Raw genomic sequence first — 23,697 nt, 5'->3', positions numbered from 1 at the left:
AGTCAACGTCAAATCCTGTTTTTGGGTGCCTGGGAGGCACAGGTGCAGTGTCCAGTGTTGCACAGGTGCAGTGTCCAGTGTTGCCAGCAGCCTGTTAGAATCTATGACAGGCTGAAATCTGCAGCAGGACATTCATCACTGAATGCATATGGCCCTAAATGTCCAGTTACTGCATGCTTCAGCAGTGTTTTCATAGATCTTGACAGGCTGCGAGCAGCAGGCCTGGATGCTGCACCTGTGATTCTCAGGGGCCCAAAAATGCCAGAATTTGATGCAGACCAGCCAAATTTTTGCATGTAGCCTAAAGAGTAGCTCCACTTCTGTTGGAAAAAAACAAAAAAATCCTCTATGGGTGATCAATGTTCATTGTAAATATTTTTTTTTTTTTTGTAACAGATAGCATTGCAAAGGTTTTAGCAGACTTTGTGTAGATTCCTACCTTTTTGTTGCTGTGAGGGAATAGCTTTTTATTTCACCAGACTGAACGCATACTCGTTCTGAATGGAGGGGGGGGGGGGGGGGGGGGGATCTTGTTCATTGTTGATCAGCTGATGCACTTTCTGTGTTCAAATTAGGAAAGCTTCCTTTACAACTTATTAGCCCTTGGAGTATCTCACAAAAACATTTCTATTGAATCTTAAAGAGGGAGTCCACCTAAATCCACCCAAAAAAAAATATATTAAAAGCCAGCAGCTACAAATACTGTAGCTGCTGACTTTTAATAAATGGCCACTTACCTGTCCCAGGGTCCAGCGATGTCGGCAGCCGACGCCGATAACCTGCTCGATTCTCGGCAGCTGCCGCCGCCATCCTAGGTGAGGGAATCAGGAAGTGAAGCGTTGAGGCTTCACTTCCCGGTTCCCTACTGCGCATGCGCGAGTCGCGCTGTGCATCGTAACTGGTCCCCACTATTTCCTTGGACCTGTGTGTTTCCCAGGAGACAGCGCGGAGAGACAGGAAGAGGCATAGACTCCCGTGGGAGTCTATGCCGGAAGTGGATGCAAATACCTGTCTTAGACAGGTATCTGCACCCCCCTCCCCCCTGAAAGGTGCCAAATGTGTCACCGGAGGGGGGGAGGGTTCCGAAAAGCGGAAGTTCCATTTTTGTGTGGAACTCCTCTTTAAAGTCTGATTTTTATCTTAGTGCAGAATTATGCAAAAATCAGTGAGCTAATCACACAAGCAGACAATTACATTGTTGCAGGCCTTCTGTAAACCAGCTCTGTACAGAATGCCAACAGGTTGCCATATTGCATTGAATTTTACAGAAAATTACAGCACTGCAGATTGGATATAAAAGGTCATTTAATTGCGACATGGCTTGTGTACCATTTTTAATGTGTGTGTAGCAGGTAGCAGGTACAAAGCTCCCTGGGATAGGCGGTCTCTCAGGCACCGATATATAAGGCACCGATAAGTCTATATACAGGTGCTGTAAAGTGTCTCAACAATAATAGCAATAGCCGTGTCTCGGCACTAGCTATACAAAAATACACACCCCAACTAACAGGCTTAGAAAGCCTACATCAGTGATGGCGAACCTTGGCACCCCAGCTGTTTTGGAACTACATTTGCCATGATGCCTAACTACATAGTTGATAAATAAAATATAAAATAATATCGTACCATCTAATATACCTAATTTTATACCCACAGTTGATCCAGAGGAAAGCAAAAAACCCCAGCAGATCATGCTCCAATTTGCTACAGCAGGGGAAAAAATTCCTTCCTGATCCCCCAAGATGCAATCGGATTTTCCCTGGATCATCTTTACCTATAAATGTTAGTACCCAACTACAATGCAGAGTGCATGAGCATCATAGGAAATGTAGTTCCAAAACATCTGGGGTGCCAAGGTTCGCCATCACTGGCCTACAGCATGTTAGCTTTAATCGACCTCTTTAGCGCTAACAAACAGGACTTGTCTGATTTCCCAGGCCAAGAACACTGGCTGTCTGTCTCGGGTGATGATAAATTGACCTGGGGGGAGAGGACCAAGACCCAAATTGGATCAAGAGGAGCCTGGGAGATGTACAGTATTAAACCCTGACCAGGACTTTTCCCGGCGCTCTCTCTAGGATGCTCTGCTACTTATCCCCCCTTGTTTCAACCCCAGGGTTGGAACACCTGTGGCCTAACAGGAGTAAAGACAGGACAGGTCATCTACATTCCCTATCTCAACACCTGGCCTGTGTTTTAGTGTAAAAGAGCAATTCTGTAGAGCCAAAAACCACAGATTCACCTGTCTATTCATCTCCTTCTTTTGGGACATCCATTTCAAGGGAGCATTGTCAGTTAGTAAATGAAACTGGCACGCTAACAAATAGTACCTTAGCGTGTCCAAGGCCCACTTTATGGCTAAACATTCCTTTTCAATGACTGCATACTTCTTCTCATGTCCTTTTTAGTTTTCTGCTCAGGTACACCACAGGGTGTTCTTCCCCCATTGTGTACCTGTGACAATACTGCCCCAATACCTACATCATACGCATCTGTCTGAACCAAACAATCCTTGGAGAAATTGGGGGAGTACAGCACTGGCTGTGCGCAAAGAGCCTTCTTCAGGTCTTAGAAAGACTCCTTTGCTTCTAGGGCCATTTCACCTTTACTGAGTCTTTCTCTTTCGTAAGGTCAGTCAGTGGGGCAGCTAGAGTTGCAAACTTTGGAATAAACCTTCTATAGTAACCCACAATCCCAAGAAGGGCTCTGACCTGCTTCTTGTTTGCAGGATGTGGCCACACTTGGATGGCTTCTACTTTGTTTAACCACTTATGGGCCAGAAGGATTTAAAGTTGTTGTAAACTCCGTTACACCACTTGTACCTACAGGTAATAAGGCTTACCTGTAGGTACTGGAAATATCTCCTAAACTTGTCCAGTTTAGGAGCTATTTACCATATACGCTTGCGCTGATGTCATCAGAGCATGCACACTCAAGAAACGGCTCGATCGTATGCACAGGAGTGACGTCATCGTGGCTCCGGCCAATCATTGCGCCGGAGCCTGCAAACCCAGAAATAACTCCGGGAGACATGACGCCGCTCACAGCGGTGTACAGGGTCCACTGCAACAGCTGCAATCTCAGTATTTCGCATACTAGCTCATTATGTCTTTGACTTGCAGTGTGTTGTGTGTGTTTTGTTTGGTTTTTTGTTTTTTTTTATGTGGGTTTACAACCACTTTAATGACCGGGCCATTTTTATGGCACTGCATTACTTTAATTTACAATCGTGCGACACTACCCAAATAATATTGTCCTTTTTTTTTTTCCCCACAAATAAAGTTTTCTTTTGGTGGTATTTGATCACCTCTGGCGGTTTTAATTTTTTGCGCTATAAACAAAGAAAGACAGACAATTTTGAAAAAAGTTGGGGTGGGAGGCGTGCTGACGTCATCGCGGTCTATTGTGTATTGGTGGACGGGTGTCTGCGAGCCGGCCGGCATCTTCTTATTGAGCGTTTTTAATTCTGTTTTATGTAAGTGCAATACATCTTTTTTTCAATAAATGGATTTAATGGATTCACACTATGGAGTGTCTTCTTTTATGTCCCCCTAATATGGATCGCTGGTCCATTCTTTGAGCCTACATCCTCTGGAAGGTCCTCATTGCCATAAAGCAATCCACCGCTGGCTCTGGTCTGATGTCAGGATATTGATCCTAGCTTATAGGCTTGCTGTCGCTTGCCTTTTGGTAAGCGTGTGTTCCTTACGGTGGAGGTTCATAGTCACTGGTGTTGTTTTATGCACACAAGAATCATTATATCAAGAATCAAGATTCACTTCACTGTATGCCGTTTTTGTATAGGACATTTTTTGATGGTATCCCCTTTTAAGTAGGGATTTACCATCGTATTTCACAATTTATGGACTGTTATAATATGCTTATTTAAACAATTCTTTTTCCTTTTTTTTTCTTTTTTAGCACAGTCTCCTTTTTTAATTTAAAAAAAAAAAAAATAAATAATATTTATTACTCTCTGCTATAAAATATACCCAATACATTTTTTTTAAAAAATCTAATTTCTTCATCAGTTTAAGCCAAATGTATTCTGCTACATATTTTTGATTAAAAAAAAAAAAAATATTTATTGGTTTGCGCAGAAGTTAAAAAGTTATAGCGCGTACAAAATAGGGGATAGATTTATGGTAATAATAATAATATTATTATTATATATTTTTTTTTTAAGTCAACAGCTACAAACACTGTAGCTGCTGACTTTAAATAAGTACACTTACCTGTCCTGGGTGCCCGCGATGTCTGCCGCCCAAGGCCGACCCGTCTCTCGGGTCCTGGCACCGCCATCCTAACTAAGGGAAACAGGCAGTGGAGCCTTGCGGCTTCACTGCCAGTTTCCTATTGCGCACGCGCGAGGGGCGTGGCGCTCTGTGAATGGCCCCGTGGTTTTCTGGGAACACACACAGTTCCCAGAAGGCAACGGGGCCGCTTGCCGCGGAATAGGAAGAGGCAGATTAGGAAGACTGCCTAGCAACAAGGGTTCAGGTAAGTTTAAAAATGTTTTTTTTTTTTTTTGTTAATTTTTTTTTTTTTTAGGATTTTTGGTGCAATTTTTTTTTCCAGGGTGGCCCTCCACTTTACTAGTAATGGCGATGATCAGTGATTTTTAGCAGGACTGCAACAGATCGGACACTTTTTTTGGGATCAATGACATTAATACAGTGATTAGTGCTAAAAATATACACTGATCACTGTATAAATGACACTGGCAGGGAAGGGGTTAACATCAGGGGCGATCAAGGGGTTAATTGTGTTCCCTGGGTACACACCCAGGGACGGTCTGACTGGGACAACAGAGATCTGTCTTCCTAAACCAATGGCACTTTTTTTTCCTTTTTGATTCGCTGTAAAACCTTCCTTGAAAAAGGAAACAAGGACACGGGGCAAGTGAGACTTCCAGTCAGTGCTATGTACCACTATGTCGTCCAGATAAGCGGCTGCATACTGTCGGTGAGATCTTGGGGTCCTGTCCATGGCCCTCTGAAATGTTGCAGGGGCATTTTGTAACCCAAAGCTTTTTTTTTTTTTTTCCGTATTGAAACAAACCATCTTGGGTCACAAACAGTCTTTTCTTTGGCGCTACCAGTCAGGGGTATTTGGCAATATCCTTTGGTCAAGTCCAAAGTGGTCATATAGCGGGCCTTGCCAAGTCTGTCTATAAGTTTGTATACCATGTGCATTCGGTACGTGTCAAACTTTGTAACTGCATTGAGCTTTCTGAAGTCATTACAAAACCTCCAATTACCATCCAGTTTTGGGATTAACATGATGGGACTAGACCAGTCACTATTGGATTCCTCAATGACATCTAGCTCCAGCATTCTTTTAACTTCATGACTGATGTCCTTTCTCCTAGCTTCAGGAATTTGGTACAGTTTTAGCTTGACACGGACCCCAGGTTCAGTGACTATATCATGCTGAAGTCATACCAGGTAACTGAAAATGTCTCTCTATTCTTTATTGGGAACTCTCTAGCTTTCTGTTTTTGAGAGTAAGACAGGGTGTCTGGAATAGTGACCTTGGGGTACTGAGTGCCCTTTGGACCATTAGAAGTTTCAGGGATGGACCTCACAGCCAATGCCAGACTATCCTTCCAGGGCTTTGTTGGGTTTATGTGGTATATCTGCGTAGGCTTTTTATCTGGTTGAGACTTTGTAATTCGCCTCACCAACTCTTTCAATTACTTCAAGAGGACCGTGCCACTTAGCCAGGAACTTGCATTCAGCGATGGGAACTAAGACCAGGACCCTGTCACCAGGTAAGAAAACATGGAGTCGAGTCCCCCTGTTTAATCTACTCTGTTGGGCTGCTTGGGCCTGAAGTAAGTGTTGTTGTGTGTGTTTTTTTTTTTTTTTTTTTTTTTTTTTTTTTTTTTTTTTTGTTTTTTGTTTTTTTTTGTTTTAACCATTGGCATGATCACTGCAATCCTGTCCTGCATTTGAACAATTTGCTCAATGACACTTTTGTGGGATGTCTGCTCCCAGGTTTCCTTGGCTATGTCTAAGAGACCCTGAGGGTCTCCCATAGAGCAATTTGAATGGAGAGTGCCCAATAGAGGACTGGGGGTACCTCCCTTTATGGCAAATATCAAGTACAGAATCAGAAAATCCCAGTTTTTCCCATCCTTGTCAACAACCATTTTTAACGTACTCCTTTAGTGTTTTATTGAAGTATTCCAAGCCAGTTTGAGGGTGGCACACGGAGGTTTGCACCTTAAATATCGTGCACAACTCCCTAGTTACTCATTACATGAATGGGGTGTCCTGGTCTGTAAGGACCTCCTTAGGGATCCCAATGCAACTGAACACCATGAACAAATCTTTGGCAATGTTTTTAGCAGACACGGTGTGTAAGGGAACTGCCTCGTTGTAACGGTTAGCATAATCCATGATTACAAGCAGGGCCACCATCAGGGGGGTAGAGCCGTAAGGGGCCAGCCTAGGCCAGAAGAAGGCAGGACGGATGAAGGGGAGCCGTGCCGTGCATTAGAGAAACTATCTCACACACAGCGTGTGCTCTCTGTGGCATTGAGCTCAGACTAGAGCTGCACAATTCTGGCTAAAATGAGAATCACAATTTTTTTGCTTAGAAGATAGATCACGATTCTCTCGGCGTAACATCATCTTTCATATTAAAAAAAAAAAAAAAAAAATTTGGCTAACTTTTACTGTTTTGTTTTTTTTTGTTTTTTTTTTTTTTTTTTTTTTATTCATTGAAGTTTATTTTTCCCCCAAAAAATGCACTTGAAAGACCGCTGGGCAAATACAGTGTGACATGAAATATTGCAGCAATTGCCAATTTATTTCCTAGGGTCTCTCCTAAAATATATATATACTATAATGTTTGGGGGTTCCAAGTAATTTTCTAGCAAAAAATATTTTTTAACTTAAGAAAGAAGTGTCAGAAAAAGATTGGTGGTTAAACTTCCTGCATTTACAAGTTGTTGAAAACTTGGCAGACTGCCTGGATTATTTATTTACACAGAAGTTTTTTTCCCTTTGATCTAAGAAGGAAGCTTAGTTAAAATGTATCAAGTTGGCAGAATGCCCAGATGATTTCTTTTGACAGCTGAGTGAGGACATAGTCTCGCCACTTGTTTATATGAAAGAATCGTCACTTTGCAGGAGAGATCGTCAGAGGGGGTGAATCGAGATCATGATTTTTTAACGATTAATTGTGCAGCTCTAGCTCAGACATCAAGCTCTTTACTGCCACCTCTGGCTACTATGTGCATGTGCACCCCTCATGTACTGGGCTTTTCTGTGTCAGCAACATGTCAGCTTTGTGAAAACGAGCTGGGACCAGGTAGGAAGAAATTCTTTACAAGCATGGGCTGTGAAGGGAGGGGGGCACCTCTATGTATCATGGATAGATTCATGCATGGCATTTCATGAATCTATCCATGGCTGCAGTGTCCGGCCCCTTTTCGGGCGACGGGTGTTTTAATTACATCGGCGGGTGTGTATTTTTGAAGCACCTGATTAGAGCCATAGGCTCTAATAGACTTCAAAAAGGTGACCTGCGAGCACAGAGCATTGCATTTGCAGTTCACCCAGGTGTGTTAGAACAGCGAATGAATATTCACTTTTCTAACACTGAACTGCCTCTACGCCAATCGGGAAGCATGGGTGTGTTACCCGTCACCTGAGGCATCCAATCACGGCACCTGTCATTTTAGCCAATCAGGAGGAGAGGAGACGCATGGAGGACACAGCTCGCCTCCGTCACCCGCTGCCCCACCGAGATAGGTTAAATGCTGGGCAGACAGCAAGCGCACCCGGGGGGGGGGGGGGTGACGGTGTTAACTTTTAAATGGGCACAGTGGCTGCGTTTGATGGGACACAGTGGCTGCATTGGATGGGCACAATGAGGCTGCAATTGATGAGTTTTTTTGTTTTTTTTTCTGAACTTTTCAGTTTGTTTACCACCCCCCCCCCCCCCCCAAAAAAATTTGAGCACCGGCTGCCACTGTATACAGGTGTGTGTGACTGGCATTTATACAGGTGTGTGGGGGGGCTGAAATATATACAGGTGTGGGGGGGGGGGGACTGACATATATACAGGTGTGAGGAAGGCTGACATATATACAGGATTGAGGGGGTCTGAGTGCGTACAGGTGGGGTGGCAGGTGCAAATTCGGTAGGATGGCCGTGGGCAAGCCCTGGGAAATGTTGGTGGTCGGTCAGGCTCAGGGGGCAAGCCTAAAGCTGTGTAAGTGGCTGCCCTGATTACAAGAATATGCTGATGGCCCCGGGCAGACTTGGGCAGTGGACCCACAAAGTCCATGGAAATCTTCTCCAAAGGCACTTCAATAATGGATGAGGGCACTAAAGGACCTTGGAAGTGGGATAGTGGGGCTGACATTCTCAATGTCTTTCTGTATTCTTGGCCAGTAAAAGCTGCATAACACCTTTCAGTGGTTTTCTCAACCCCTAAATGACCTCCTAGCAAGTGTCCATGGGCAAGTTTCTGCACCACCCATATGTATGGCTTAGGGACCACCAACTGTTCAACAATTTTGTCATTCTTTGTATATACATGATACAGTAAATCCTTGTTGCTGCTGAAATAAGGAAAACAGGGCCTGTCCCCTGGTTCGACAGGTACATCATTAATCACTACTACATTTCCCCAGGCCCTACCAAGGGTAGGGTCTTTTCTCTGTTCTGTACCAAAGTTTTCCTTGTGCACATTAAGGTCAGCAAACTCTAATGTAGCATCAGGGTCAGCCTCAGGCTCAGAAGGCTGTCCACCTTCACTGTCTGTGGGGAATTCCTCAGGCTCAAGTTTTTCTGTCATAGCAGGGAAAGGAAAACCCGGGGAACCCTGAGAGGTGTCCCCTGAACCCATATTGTTGGTGCTGACCAAGAGTTCTAGCTCCACCACCGAGTCAGTTACTGTGACCAAGTCAGGACGATCTCACAGTTCCCGAAACTTAGGGAAGTCCCTACCAATGATGGCCTTGTGCACTAAGTGGGGCACAAGTCCGACCGTTTGAGTCATCGTACCTAATTCAGTTTCAAAGTTAACAGTGGCTATCGGATACTCCCAGGTATCCCCATGTATCACAGCAACTTTTCTAGCATGAAAGTTTACATTTTCAACCATCTCTGCTTTTAATCCAAGTAACCAGAGTCCAGCAAAGCCATTTGGCACATGCGTTTTCCTACACTTGTCGCTGCAGCGCATGAAACGGCAGGAAACATAGACTGCCATCTAATAGATATGTCACACTGCATGGGTTCATCTGTCAATAGACAGTTTGCTGCAGTTCCTGGCAATGGAAACCCCTGATGTTGCCCCAGTTTGGTTTGCTGACAGGCAGTGGCTTCCCTTGTTTTGGATGTCAAACTATAGTCCTGGCACCAAAAATCCTCCCCCTGTCTCCTTGCCATACTTACGGCCCACTTCACTTGGAAAAGTCTTGGAAAATTCTTACTGGTTGCCTGGGGAGACTGTAGCTTTGGGGGGAAAGTCTGTGCGGCTGTAGGGTTGGTGACCAGGCTTTCTGAAGCAAAGTACCTCTCAAAGGGCTCCACCAGGTTGTTTGCTGACTTGGGGTCCCCTTGACTCGTAACAAACAAATGGCCCCTGCCCCCACCTATAACTGGCCTTCACAGCAAGGATCACATGGAAGGGCAAACGCATGAAAGACAAAAACAGAACATTCCATAGCTCAACTCACCAGCCAGTCTGCCAACAGACCAAATTAACCTGTCCAACAGTCAATGTTATAAAAAACGGGTTTAATTAGCACGCATTTGCAAACGCATGCGTCCCCTTGACTTGCCCACTTCTGCAGGGGAATTGGTAGTGACCTCAGTAATCGATCTATGACCACACGCTCCCCTATTTGTGGCCCGGACAGGGACTCTGGCTGTAGCCATTTCTGTACCAGGTGGATTATTTGCATAGTTAGGTAAGGCCGAAAAAAGACAATGGTTCAACCTGTGTACCCACTTCAATACCAATATGCATGTGTATCAGTGTCTATAATGCTTTCCCATATCCCTGTATGTTGTGTCCTTTAAGATGTACATCCAAAAGTCTTTTAACCACTTCCCATCCGGCCTATAGCAGAATGCCAGCCGGGCAGTGGTTATCTTGACTGGGCGTCATATGACGTCCAGCACGATAACATGCCGGCGTGCGCCCATCGAAGGTGTTGTGTGTCAGTCTGACACACTGCATCTCCGATAGTGGTATGGAGTGGTAAATGGCATTCCTTGGTTTGCGCTGACAGGGAGAGCCGATCGGCGGCTCTCCCTGTCAGATGGGGGGGGGGGGTCTGTGCTGATAATCAGCACATTGATTATCAGCACGGCCCCAACAGATGTGCCCTTCAGCTGCCAGTCAGTGCCCCATTAAAAAACAGATGTCAGTGTCAATCAGAGCCCAGCAGTGCCACCTGTCAGTACCTCATAATTAGTGCCACCTGTCAGTGCCCATCACAGCCGCCTGTCAGTGCCACCTATTGGTGCCCATCAGTGCTGCATATCAGTGTCGCCTATTAGTGCTCATAAATTCGACATATCAGTGCCGCCTCATCAGTGCCCCTCAGTGAAGGAGAAAACAACTTTTTATAACCGAAACGAAGAAAAACTTTTTTTTTTTTTTTTCAAAAATTTCTGTTTTTTTTAGTTTAGCAAAAAATAAAAACCCCAGTGGTGATCAAATACCACCAAAAGAAAGCTCTATTTATGGGAAGAAAATGATTAAAATTTAGTTTGGTTGCAGTGTTGCATGACCGTGCAATTGTCATTCAAAGTGCAACAGCACTGAAAGCTAAAAATTGTCCTGGGCAGTAAGGGGCAAAAGTGCCTGGTATTGAAGTGGTTAAAGATATCCATACTCCCTGCAGCCACCACCAATTGTGGGAGAGTTCCATATCCTTATTGCCCTGACAGTGAAGAACCCCCTACGCAGTTTAAGGTTAAACCGATTCTTCTTCAGTCTCATTGTGTCGCCCCGTGTCCTTTTTACACTCCTTAGGACTGAATAGTTTATTTCCTATGCTGGGATCTCCATTGAGATATTTGTAGATCACTAGTTTTGTTGCCCTTCTTTGGACTCTCTCCAGCTCTAGCACATCCCTCCGGAGGACTGGTGTCAAGAACTGGACTGAAAACTCCAGATGAGGCCTAACCAGAGTTTTATAAAGTGGCAGAATTATGGTTTTGTCCCTGGATTATATCCCCTTTTTTATGTATGCTAATATTCTACCGGCTTTGGCAGCTGCAGCTTGGCACTGCATGCGGTTGTACATCCTGTCATCTACTAGGACCCCTAGATCCTTCTCCATTCTTGACTCCCCCAGCTGTACTCCACCTAGTGAATATTTTACATTTTATGTTTTTTGACCCAAAGTGCATTACTTTACATTTCTCAACATTAAACCTCATTTGCCATTTGTCTGCCCACTCCTTTATTTTATTCAGGTCATTCTGAAAAATGTTCATGTCCTGATGAGAGTTTATTACTTTGCTTAACAGTGTGTCAGCCGCAAAAACTGAGACTGAACTATTTATATCATTCTCTGTTTATAAATATGTTGAATAGAATTGATCCCAAGACAGTACTCCACTCACTACTCCAGACCAGTCTGAGTACATGTTATTTATCACTACACTTTTGACCCGTCCCTGTAACCAGTTTTTTACCCAAGCACAAACCCTATGGTCTAAGCCTGCAGACCTTAGCTTGTAAATAGGGATGCACCGAAATTTCGGTCACCGAAACATATCGGCCGAAAATGGCCCTTTCGGCAAAAAGCTGAAAGAGAATTCTTGCCGATACTGGCGCCGAAAATCGTGCATGCGCAGTAGAGGCGGCAGATCCAGCGGGTGACGTCACTCGTTTGGGCGGCGTGCACGTTCCTCGCGATTAAGACGCCACAACGCCGCACTCGTAAGCACGTTCCCTGCTGAGACGCTGGCACCTTCCCCGCGGATGATCCTCGTGCTTGTGAGTCACTGCTGGGACCTGAGAGACGCTGCTGGGAAGCGAGAGACAGTACTGGGAAGCGAGAGATGGCTTCATAGAGGGCTGTACATAGCATACTCAAGTACAAGAGTGGGCACTGTCACTCCTGGATGGCTACCATTACTATTCACCTGTGAGCATTGCTGCTTTTGCCTTCTTAAACTGACAAAAACAAACTAGTCATTTTATTTCTTCATTATTTTAGTATAGTACTAGTACTGAGTCTGACTATTTAAAATGTCTGTGTGTCTGCACTGCAGTACATCTGATCTGACTTGTAGCAAAAAAAAAAATATGTAATTGAACTGACTGAGTGATTAAATATGATTTGAAATGGAATGTAATGGATTGCAAATTGCAAGCTATTTTTTTTTTTTTTTTTTTTAGCTATTCTGTAGTATACCGTATAAAATTCATGCGCTTGCTTTTATTGAATGTGTCACTTTGACAGCGTCACTTTGACAGCGTAGTATAAGTTATACCGTACTGACATGACAGCAAGCGCATGAATTTTTTAAACATGACAGTATGCAATATATATTATATTTCATACATAATATTATTAATTATATTTATTGTTTAAAAAATGTATGCGCTTGCTGTCATGTCAGTGTCGTATAACTTATAATACTACGGTGAGACAAAGTGACAAATTTTATTCAATGACAACAAGGCGCATAAAGTATACTATAGAATAGCTCAAAAAAATAAAATGGCTTGCAATTTGCAATCCATTCCATTTCAAATCAAATTTATTCAGTTCAATTATATTTTTTTGGTACAAGTCAGTCAGATGTACTGCAGTGCATACATAACTACCTTGCATGCCAAGAGCAGCACCATTATAAAAAAAAAAAAAAAAAAAAAAAAAAGGATTGGTTAGTTTTCATTTTATTTTTTAAAGCTGCCTCCTGGGGTTTAGCTTTTAAATTGATTCCGTCTTTTTTTTTTTTTTTTTAACCCCCCCTCAGATTTCACTCCCACTATAAATCATTCTATGATATTATTCTACGTTACCAGCAAAGGTGTTCCTTGCTAAAAGTGCCCGCAATCCTCTACCATATGTAAGCGGGGAACAGGTAGCAAGTACAAAGCTCCCAGGGATAAGCAGTCTCTCAGGCACAGATACCAAATCCAAGAAGGTAGTGACAAAACAGTGCAGTGTTTATTTGTGATATTTACAAGTCTATATACAGGTGTTGTACAGTGTGTCAGAAAACAATCAGGAACAATAATCGCAAAACAAAAACCTAGCTGTGTCTCAACACTTAACTACACAAAAATACAGGCCCTAGCTAACAGACTGAGCAAGCCTACAGCTTGTCATTTTCCACATATACAGCTTTTAAGCTTTTGCCAACCTCTTTAGAACTTGTCTGATTTCCCAGGCCAAGAGCACTGCCTGTCAGTCTCAGGTGAGTTTAAATTGACCTGGGGGACAGGACCAAGAACCGAACCGTGGATTAAAGATACCTGAACGTGTATGAGAGGAGCCTGGGAGATGTATAAACCCTGAACAGGACTCGGTCTGGGACTATATATATTATATATATATATATATATATTTATTGTGTGTGTGTATATGTATATGTGTTGGTATTTATGTTTACATAACTACACCCACAATACAGTACAAGTATGAGGCTTGTTGATGCCTTTCATTAAAAAAATGTCTTCCAGGGCAAACATCCCTTGTGACCGTAATAGGCAGTGACAGGTACTCTTTATAGAGGGATCCCAAATCCCTCCTTTGCACTTAAAAGCATTCAAAATGCCAAGTTTGGCTGTTTTGAATGCTGTCTTTTTTTTAAAAAAAATTGGCGCCCTTAAGTCTTCTATAAACCAGAAGTGATGCCATGACATTGCTTCCGAGTTACTAGACCCGATTCACGATCAAAGCCAATTCCGGCTTCATTTAGGTCTCCGGCCAGCCGGCAGAAGTGCCAGCTATTCACTCAGGCCCCCCAGTGGGACAGGAGAGCCTGGGCAAGCCGTGGAAGGGCGGGGGGGGGGCGTCCCCTCCCGCTGCTTGGGATAAAAGCTGAGCAGCTTCTTAGACGCATCGGGTTGTTATTAAATACCACCAAAAGAAAGCTCTATTTGTGTGGGGGAAAACAACAGTACAAATTTCATACGGGTACAGTGTAGCATGACCGCGCAATCGTCATTCAAAATGTGACCGCGCTGAAAGCTAAAAATCGGCCTGACAGGAAGGGGGTAAAAGTGCCCAGTATTGAAATGGTTAAAGAGAACATATTCCCATGGCATGTTTGAGCAATATATCATTTAGTGACAACTTTGTGCAAAAAAATTTTGTCTTTTTCCCGCAACTTGTGTCACAATATAAAATATCTCATGGACTCGACATGCCTCTCAGGAAATGGCTTGGGGTGTCTACTTTCGAAAATGGGGTCATTTGGGGGGGGGTTTGAACTGTCCTGGCATTTTATGCACAACATTTAGAAGCTTACAGTATATACTCGAGTATAAGCCGAGATTTTCAGCACATATTTTTGTGCTGAAAGTGCCCCTCTCAGCTTATACTCGAGTCAAGCACTTTTCTGCAGCAAAAAATGTCATTTTCTGAACCGACTTTGGGGCCCCGTATCTCGGGGTCACTTAGTGCTAGGAATCCCAAATTTGGTGTGCAAACCCGGTAAAGCTAGTACCACAACATATCCAAAGGGGTTCCTAGCACCAATTGGCCCCGAGATACGGGGCCCCAAAATTCGGTTCAGAAAATGTCAAGCACTTTTCTACAGCAGAGAATGACATTTTTTCGGAACCGACTTTGGGGCCCCGTATCTCGGGGCCACTTAGTGCTAGGAACACTAGCTTTGGATATGTTGTGGTACTAGTTCTACTGGGTTTGCACACCAAATACAAGGCCCCAAAGTCGGTTCGGAAAATGTCATTCTTTGCTGCAGAAAAGTGCTTGACATTTTCTGAACTGATTTTTGGGGACCTGTATCTCAGGGCCACTTGGTTCTAGCAACCCCAGCTTTGAATATATTGTGGTGCTAGTTCCACTGGCTTTGTACACCAAATTTGGGGTTCCTAGCACCAAGTGGCCCCGAGATACGGGGCCCCAAAATTCGGTTCAGAAAATGTCAAGCACTTTTCTGCAGCAGAGAATGACATTTTTTCCGAACCGACTTTGGGGCCCCGTATCTCGGGGCCACTTAGTGCTAGGAACACTAGCTTTGGATATGTTGTGGTACTAGTTCCACTGGGTTTGCACACCAAATACAAGGCCCCAAAGTCGGTTCGGAAAATGTCATTCTTTGCTGCAGAAAAGTGCTTGACATTTTCTGAACTGATTTTTGGGGACCTGTATCTCGGGGCCACTTGGTTCTAGCAACCCCAGCTTTGAATATATTGTGGTGCTAGTTCCACTGGCTTTGTACACCAAATTTGGGGTTCCTAGCACTAAGTGGCCCCGAGATACGGGGCCCCAAAGTCGGTCAACTGTGTCCATCGGCAGCAATGTCATTTCGGGACCCTTTGGGTCCAGAGACCCCAAATTTTGGCTGCAGCTAGGGGGCATCTAGGTACCCTTAACTACTGAGTTTGAAGTTCGGGGGACATATGGCTGCAAATGGGCACAGTGAGGCTGGAAATGGGCATTGTTGACCCTCTTTTCCACTTACAGTAGCTGCGCATTTCTCACCCTAGGCTTATACTCGAGTCAATACGTTTTCCCAGTTTTTTGTGGTAAAATTAGGTGCCTCGGCTTATATTCGGGTCGACTTGTACTCGAGTATATACGGTATGTCACACATCACCCACTCTTCTAACAACTTGAAGACAAAACCCTTTCTGACACGTATTGTTTACATGAAAAATATATATATTTTTTTTTTTTTTTTTTGCAAGAAAATTACTTTGAACCCCCAAACATTATATATTTTTTTAAAGCAAAGGCCCTACAGATTAAAATGGTGGGTGTTTCATTTTTTTTTTTTTCCACACAGTATTTGCGCAGCAATTTTTTTAAATGCATTTTTTTGGAAAAAAAACACACTTTTTAAAATTTTAATGCACTAAAACACACTATATTGCCCAATTGTTTGATGAAATAAAAAATATGATCTTAGGCCGAGTACATGGATACCAAACACGACATGCTTTAAAATTGCGCACAAACGTGCAGTGGCGACAAACTACATACAATTTTAAAAGCCTTTACAGGTTACCACTTTAGATTTAGATCTACTGCTAAAATTACTTCCATCGATCTGACCTTTGCGGTGATACCTCACATGCATGGTGCAATTGTTGTTTACATTTGACGCCAGACCGACGCTTGCGTTCGCCTTTGCACGAGAGCAGGGGGGGAACAGGGGTGCTTTTTTTTTTTTTTTTTTTTTTTTTAATCTTATTTTTAAATTGTTCTCTTCATTTTTTTTTTTATTTTTATTGTAATCTCAGGGAATGTAAATATCCCCTATGATAGCAATAGGTACAACAGGTACTTTTTTTTTTTGAAAAAATTGGGGTCTAATAGACCCTAGATCTCTCCTCTGCCCTCAGAGCATCTGACCACACCAGGATTGGTGTGATAAAATGCTTTCCCAATGGCGCTGTTTACATCCGGCGAAGTCATGAAATGCGCGTAGCTTCCAGTTTCTTAGGCCATATAGATGATTGGAGCCATTCTGGTCTCTGATCAGCTCTATGGTCAGCTGGCCAAATCACCGGCTGCATTCTCGGGTTCCCTGTTGGGACAGGAGAGCCAGAGAAAACCATGGAAGACGGGGGGGGGGGGCATTCCCTCCCACTGCTTGTAAAAGCAGTCTAGAGGCTACATGAATGCCGACCGCTGGCTGAAAAGAATGATACCAAGGTGATACCTAAACCTGCAGCCATCATTCTGGTATAACCACTCAAAGTTCAGCAACATGCCAATACGTTGCTGGTCCTTGTTGGGCATATTGTAATCTTCTTTTTTTTTTTTTTTCCATGCAGCCTGTGGGCTGAACGAAAAAAAAAATTGATCGGTGGGTATGCCCACCATTAGAATACCTCCCTTCATCCACCCACTTCTAATGATGGGCATACATGCACCATTTATATATGCCGAAGCATGGGGGCATCCGCCCCAAAAGTTAGGAGCAAATCGCTCCTCCACCCCTGCTGCCCCCATGCTTCGGCATATATGCTCTTTTTTTTTTTTTAACTGTGGTGGTGAAATCGCCTCCGACAGCGCTGGAGTCACGGCTTTTTGTATCGTGGGAGAAAACGCTGTTGCTATCAAGATAAATAAATCCGCGCTGCAACTGAATGGCGTACCTGCTAAGCAAATGATGGTTAACAATAAAACAAAATAACATTACAGTATAACAGTAAGACTTACCATACCTGCAAAGCAAATACAAAAAAAATAGTAAAAAATAAAACATTTAACGCAACCTGTGCCTAAAATATATATATGCTGAAGCATGGGGGCATCCTCCCACAAAAGGTAGGAGAAAAATCGCTCCTCCGCCCCTGCTGCCCCCATGTTTCAGCATATATGCTGAAGTATGTAACTGTGTGTCAGGAAAGGGTCCGTCCGCTGGTAAGATATATCACTTGGCGTGCAGTACTGGGGTCCACCAGCAGGTGTCTCCTGGCAGTTTGGAACTGTCAGGGGAATCTTTCCCTGCTGGTGTTATTTCATCTTTTGGCCGCAGTACTGACGTCCACCAGCGGATGGATCCTGGCAGTATGGAGCAGACAACACTCCCTGCGCTCAGGTGTTACATGAAGACCATTATTGTCAGTCCCATAAATACCCGGCAAGCCCTCACATGCTTGCCTTGGTATCTCTCTCCTTGAGCCCTGACCGTGTTCGCCTGTTACCCGTTTCTGAGCCTGCATCTGACCTTGTTCCATGCTTATCCTGACCCGGTCTCTCCTGTGTTCCTGTACCCTTTCCCTGTACCCTTCAGCCCAATCCTTTCCCTCCCTGTCCTGTTGGTTCCCAGTCCCTCATCTATTGATCTCCTATGTATGACCTTGACCTGGCTAATGTTTACATTTCTGGAACATCCCTTGTCTTTCTGCTGATCTGCTGTGTATGACCCTGGCCTGGCTGACATCTGTGATTCTGGTACTGCTCCTTGCTGTATATACTGTTGTTGTTGGTGGGTTTGTTGGGTTGGTTGTGAACTGTTTGTATTTTCTTATTTATCACCTATCTTAATAAATATCATTACTATTCACCTTTCATGCGTTTTTGGTTATCTCTGTGTAGTCCACACAGTCTGGTCTACTAACCCTTCTGACACTGTGGTGGTGAAATCACCTCCGACAGCGCTGGAGTCACGGCTTTATGTATCGTGGGAGCAAACCCTGTTGCTGTCAAGATAAATAAATCCGCGCTGCAGCTGAATTGCGTACCTGAAAACAAAAAAAAATGGTTAACAATAAAACACAGTAAACCGTAAAGTATAAAAAAAATTGCATATCTGAAAAGCAAACATGATAAAACTTAACAACAATAAAACATTTCAGAATAGAATACAGGAAAAAAAGCAGAACAATAGAGAGAGAGAACAATAAAACGACAACTATTTTTGTTTTTTTATTTTATATCTTTTTTTTGTGTTTTTTTACACTTTTTTTTTGTAACTTTAACTTTTGTAACTGGTACCAGGTCTCTCAAAATGCGATGGCATCTTGGGAGACCCTGTGAAAGTGTGTCCTAGTCTGTGCAGTGCTGTACCCTACGCTAATATTCAACTAGTGTATGGTAGCGTTCAAAACATTCACCAATGCAAAGACCAGGATTGTCAGGACAGAAGGGACAATAATAGCGGGTGTCACGCCTATATCCGCGCTTTCTGCAGACACGACATTTTCTTTGGGGGGCTCGTTGGGTAGGGGTACGCGGGAGGACATAAGGAAAATGCCTCTCAAGCCGGCTTACTGCATTTGGATTGGGAAGGTGAGGTGGAGCACCGTCTGGAAACAGAAGGGCTCTGACGATCTCTTCCTGGAATTTAAGGAAGGATCCAGTCCGTCCTGAAGCTCTGTATAGCACATGAGCGTTCAGCAAAGCCAATTGAAATAAGTATACAGACACTTTTTTTATACCAGCGTCTGGCCTTATGGGCAACTAGGTACGGGTCGTTGAGGTCCACCCCTCCCATATTAAGGTTATATTCGTGGACACAGAGGGGTTTCTCCACAACACCAGTCGCCCTAGTAATTTAGACCGTCGTGTCTGCATGAAGGGAGGTAAGAATGAAAACTTTCTTATTATCCCTCCACTTCATAGCGAGCAAATTATTACACTGCAAGCAGGCTCTCTCCCCCAGCCTAAGACGGGAATCTACAAGCTACTGGGGAAAGCTCCGGCGATTAGGTTGCACGGTGCCACATGCTCCAATCTGATCAAAAAGGTGACTAAAAAGTGGCACACTCATGTAATAATTGTCCACATATAAGTGGTACCCCTTTCCGAATAAGGGTGACACCAAGTCCCACACAATCTTGCCAGCACTTCCTATGTAGTCAGGGCAGTTTGTCGGCTCTACGTGACTATCTTTTCCCTCGTAAACCATAAAACTACATGTATAGCCTGTGGCCCTGTCACAGAGCTTATACATCTTGACCCCGTATCTGGCACGCTTGCTGGGAAGGTACTGTTTGAATGACAATCGGCCAGAAAACTTAATCGGGGACTCATCAACGCAGACAACTTGATGGGGAGTAAACAAGTCTGCAAAACGTTGATAAAAGTGGTTTACGAGGGGCCGAAATTTGTAGAGCCGATCGTATCCAGGGTCTCCACGAGGACGACAGAGTTCATTGTTGTTGAAGTGCATGAACCGCAAAATCTGCTCATATCGTGCCCTGGCCATGGAAGCAGAGAACACGGGCATATGGTGAATTGGGTCAGTGGACCAATATGACCATAACTCACTCTTTTTGGTTATGCCCATGAGGGGGGAAAGGCCCAGAAAGATCTTAAATTCGGAAACCATAATTGGTTTCCAATCTCTGGCAAGAGAGGACTGGGGAATAGTGACGATGTGTTGACCAGCGTACAAATTGCTTTAGTCCACAATAGATCTATAGAAATCTTAGGTGAAAAACAGCGAATAAAAATCAAGTGGCGTAAAATCAACTGTTTCCACATGAATGCCGGGTTGGCCAGTCAATGGGGGAAGTACGGGTGTTGCAGAAGTTGTGGGTTCCCAATTCGGATTGGCAAATGCAGCAGGAAGGGCACTATGGGCACGACGGGCCTGTGTTCGTCTTCTTGGTGGCAGTGGGACACTACTTGTGCTTGCCACCTCGCCAGCTTGAACTGCACTTATGGGACTCACCATGTCACCAAGTGTTACTGCAGTGCTGGATGTACGACCAGGGTGTACTAGGCCACTGGTGCTTCTCTGCTCCATACGAGAGCCCTGCGGTTCTTGCACCTCAACAGCAGAAGAAGTTCGGGGTCTGGTACGCCTGACCTTGGCAGGGACCACAACTCCATCGTCAGGGCTATCTGTCATGGAGCCGCTGCTGTCTACAGGTTCATATTCTGAGCCTGAATCTGACAGATGAGTGACTTTCTCTTCACTATCTGTCATGCTAAGAAACGTGTAGGCCTCTTCACTAGTGTACCTTCGATTTGCCATTTTGGGCTCTAAATTTAGTGGTACACTAGTGAGACTCACAGGTAAAAAAAACTCCTTACTGTTAGCTACCAAAAAACTGTTAGCGATCGCCGGGATCAGGCCTGACTCTGCGAACGCTGCAGTTATGTGTTTAGTGTTTTGTAAGTGACAGTGATCGATCGATACTGCACTTGGGTGGGCTGGGCAGGGCTGGGCCGAGGGGCAAAACACAGGTGCTAGCAGGTATCTGGGCTGATCCCGCTAACACTGCGTTTTTGGGGACCCTAAACTGCTGGGGACACTAGTATAGATCTGATCGGATCAGATATTGATCCGTTCAGATACTATACCGCTAAGGGAGGTATATGCGTGGGTGTTAGCGGTACTGGAACGAACATGACGCTGCCTGGGGCGACTCTGACCCTAAAACTTAACTTATATCACCGCCGGGCGATTAGGGGGTTAAACCTTTATTAGGTAATAAACGGCGGGTGCCCTGAAACTATTATAAACAAACTAACTAACCAGCGTCACCCGTAACACTTATATGGTGATCACTGGTGAAAGGATTAACTAGGGGGCAACCAGGGGGTTAAAACCTGTATTAGGTAGTATATAGGGATCCCTGACGCTATAAAACACTGACGGCGAACCCATATACTTACTTCCCTAACTAGCGTCACCAGTGACACTAATACAGCGATCAGAAAAATGATCGCTTAGTGACACTGGTGACGGGGGGGTGATCACAGGGTTAAAACTTTATTGGGGGGGTTACCCTAGACCTAAAGGGGCCTACCACTAACTGCCTTACCACTTATAACTGTCACAAACTGACACCAATGCAAAAAAAAAACTGCTATTGGTGTCACTGTGACAGGGGGTACAGGGGGTGATGGGGGGTGAAAAGTGTGCCTGCGTGTTCTACTGGAAGTGTAGTGTTGGTGCAAACTCACATTAATGTCTTCTTTCCTCGGCGCCGGAACGAAAAGACTGGCTCAAGGAGAAATGACATCACTTCCTCCGCTTCTGTTTACATTACAGAAGCCGAGGAAGCATTTCATTCGCCAGGAGCAATCGTGAGGGGGTGGCCACGAACGAGTGGCCTCCCCCTCACCTCTGATCGCCACTGACTAGAATCTGACCGCCACAGGCACCAGAGGGGGGGGGGGGTCCGATCGGACACCACGGGCAGGCAGGGACGTACAGGTAAGCCCTTATGCCTGCCTGTGCCATTGTGCCGACTTACATCGGCGTGCGGCGGTCGGCAACTGGTTAAAAATGATTTTGGAATGTTACTAAAATGTCAGAATATCACTTTAAATAACCTTTGACCTAAGTCTAGAAGAAAATCATAAATATTATAAGAGTTTTGTTTCATGACACTATATGTTAGACTTTTAGGGCTCATGTACACTGCTGCTGGTAAACAAACGTTCAGAGGCAGTTGGATGTTTTTTTCAACTGCCCCTGAACTCATCCAATGTTATCTTATGTGTACATGCACACAGGTTCATTTAGAGTCGTTTTTAGGCAGTTGCGTTTAATAGGCTTTTCTTTGAAGGCAAAAAAAGAGTTCAGACACCAAAGTTTCCGACGTTTCAGACGCCAAACGCAGTAACGCATTTAGCCGCGTTTCGTTTACAGCTGTTTTACATTTTTGGCTATTTTGAATAATAACAATTGCACTGGGCCACAATCGAATAATAACAATTTCAGATGCTTCTAAACGCAAACACGCCATGTAAACGCGGCAAAACGGACGTTTTAAACGTGGGTTACTATCTGTCGAATTAAATCGTTCAGGAGAGGTTGTAAAAACGTCCCGTTTACATTAAGCCTAAGTCTACTCCTGAGATATATGGCTTTAGTAAGTTTGAACAAGGCAATTAGCTTTCCTCTAAATTCCTTGATAGTAGATAATTTGGCACTCAAAATCTCAAGTATTACTTCACATGTATTTTCACACTTAGAATTCCTATGCATTTAAATCTTATTCATAGTATCACAAACATGATAGGTGTATGTATGTATATGTGTATATATATATATATATATATATATATATACAGGGCTCGACAAACCCCGGGTGCCAGGTCGCATTTGCGACTAGATTTAGCGACCTGGCGCCTGGGGCGGCACAGCTGGAGGTATCCTGTCTCCGTGCGGACTCCGACCCCCCCCCCCTGTGCGATCGCGTCGGGCCACACCGACCGGTAACTGAGGCCGCGGCTTTGCGGCCTTCTTCGGTCCTTCTGGAATCTGGCGCCATCTTGTGGTGGCTGTTGGTATTACATCCAGCAATGCTAATGGAGGCAGCGCTGCGATACCTGCCTGTTTTCACTGCCTGCCCATCTCCTTCCCAAAGTGGAGAAGAGATGAAAGTGAGTGTGGGGATAGCTTTTTTTTTTTTTTTTTTTCCTTCGTAATAGCTTTTATTTTTATTTATTTATATTTTTAAAGTAAAAACTTTATTTTTTTTCTTAATTAAAATTAATTTATTTGTTATCTCCCTGCTTGGCCCCTTTCCCACGGGCTGTCTGATCAGGTTCGCCTGTCCGTTTTTCAGGCGGACCTGATCGGACCCTTAGTGCCGATTCACACAGGGACGACTTATCTGTACAATGGAACCGTTCTAATAGGAGCGACGCAAGTCGCTCCGACTTAGAAAAAGGTTCTTGTACTTCTTTTGGGGCGACTTGCATAGACTTCTATACAGATGTCGTTTTGCAAGTCGCCGTGCATGTCGTGTGCAGGTCGCCTCGGTGAGGCGACCTGCAAGTTGTGCTGCCCCTAGTGTGAACCGACCCTTAGAGCACTTTCACACCGAGCCGCAGGGGGCGTTGGCGGTAAAGCGGCGCTATTTTTAGCGCCGCTTTACCGTCGTTTTAGTGGCGCTATTCGGTCGCTAGCGGGGCGGTCTTTCTGTGTAAATTTAAGATTAGTTATTTTTTTATATTGAAAATAAAGCTTTGTCGGTCGTTTAAAAAAACCTGGCTCCTAACTTTTTTAGCTGGCTCCTAGATTCCAAGCAAATTTGTCAAGCCCTGTGTATATATATATATATAAAAACACCTCAAGTGGATAGATGGATTTT

The 23,697-nt window shown here is 44.2% G+C and overlaps 1 protein-coding gene across 2 annotated transcripts in view; it reads left to right on the top strand.

Annotated features, from left to right (window-relative positions):
• Positions 1 to 23,697, top strand: part of UBXN6 (UBX domain protein 6) — a 404,520-nt gene that overhangs the window by 1,060 nt on the left and 379,763 nt on the right. The window lies entirely within an intron of this gene.

Source organism: Aquarana catesbeiana, linkage group LG01 (assembly GCF_042186555.1).
Source record: "Aquarana catesbeiana isolate 2022-GZ linkage group LG01, ASM4218655v1, whole genome shotgun sequence".
NCBI lineage: Eukaryota > Metazoa > Chordata > Amphibia > Anura > Ranidae > Aquarana > Aquarana catesbeiana.
The sequence above is the reverse complement of the archived record's forward strand: the minus strand, read 5'-3'. Positions and strand labels throughout refer to the sequence as shown.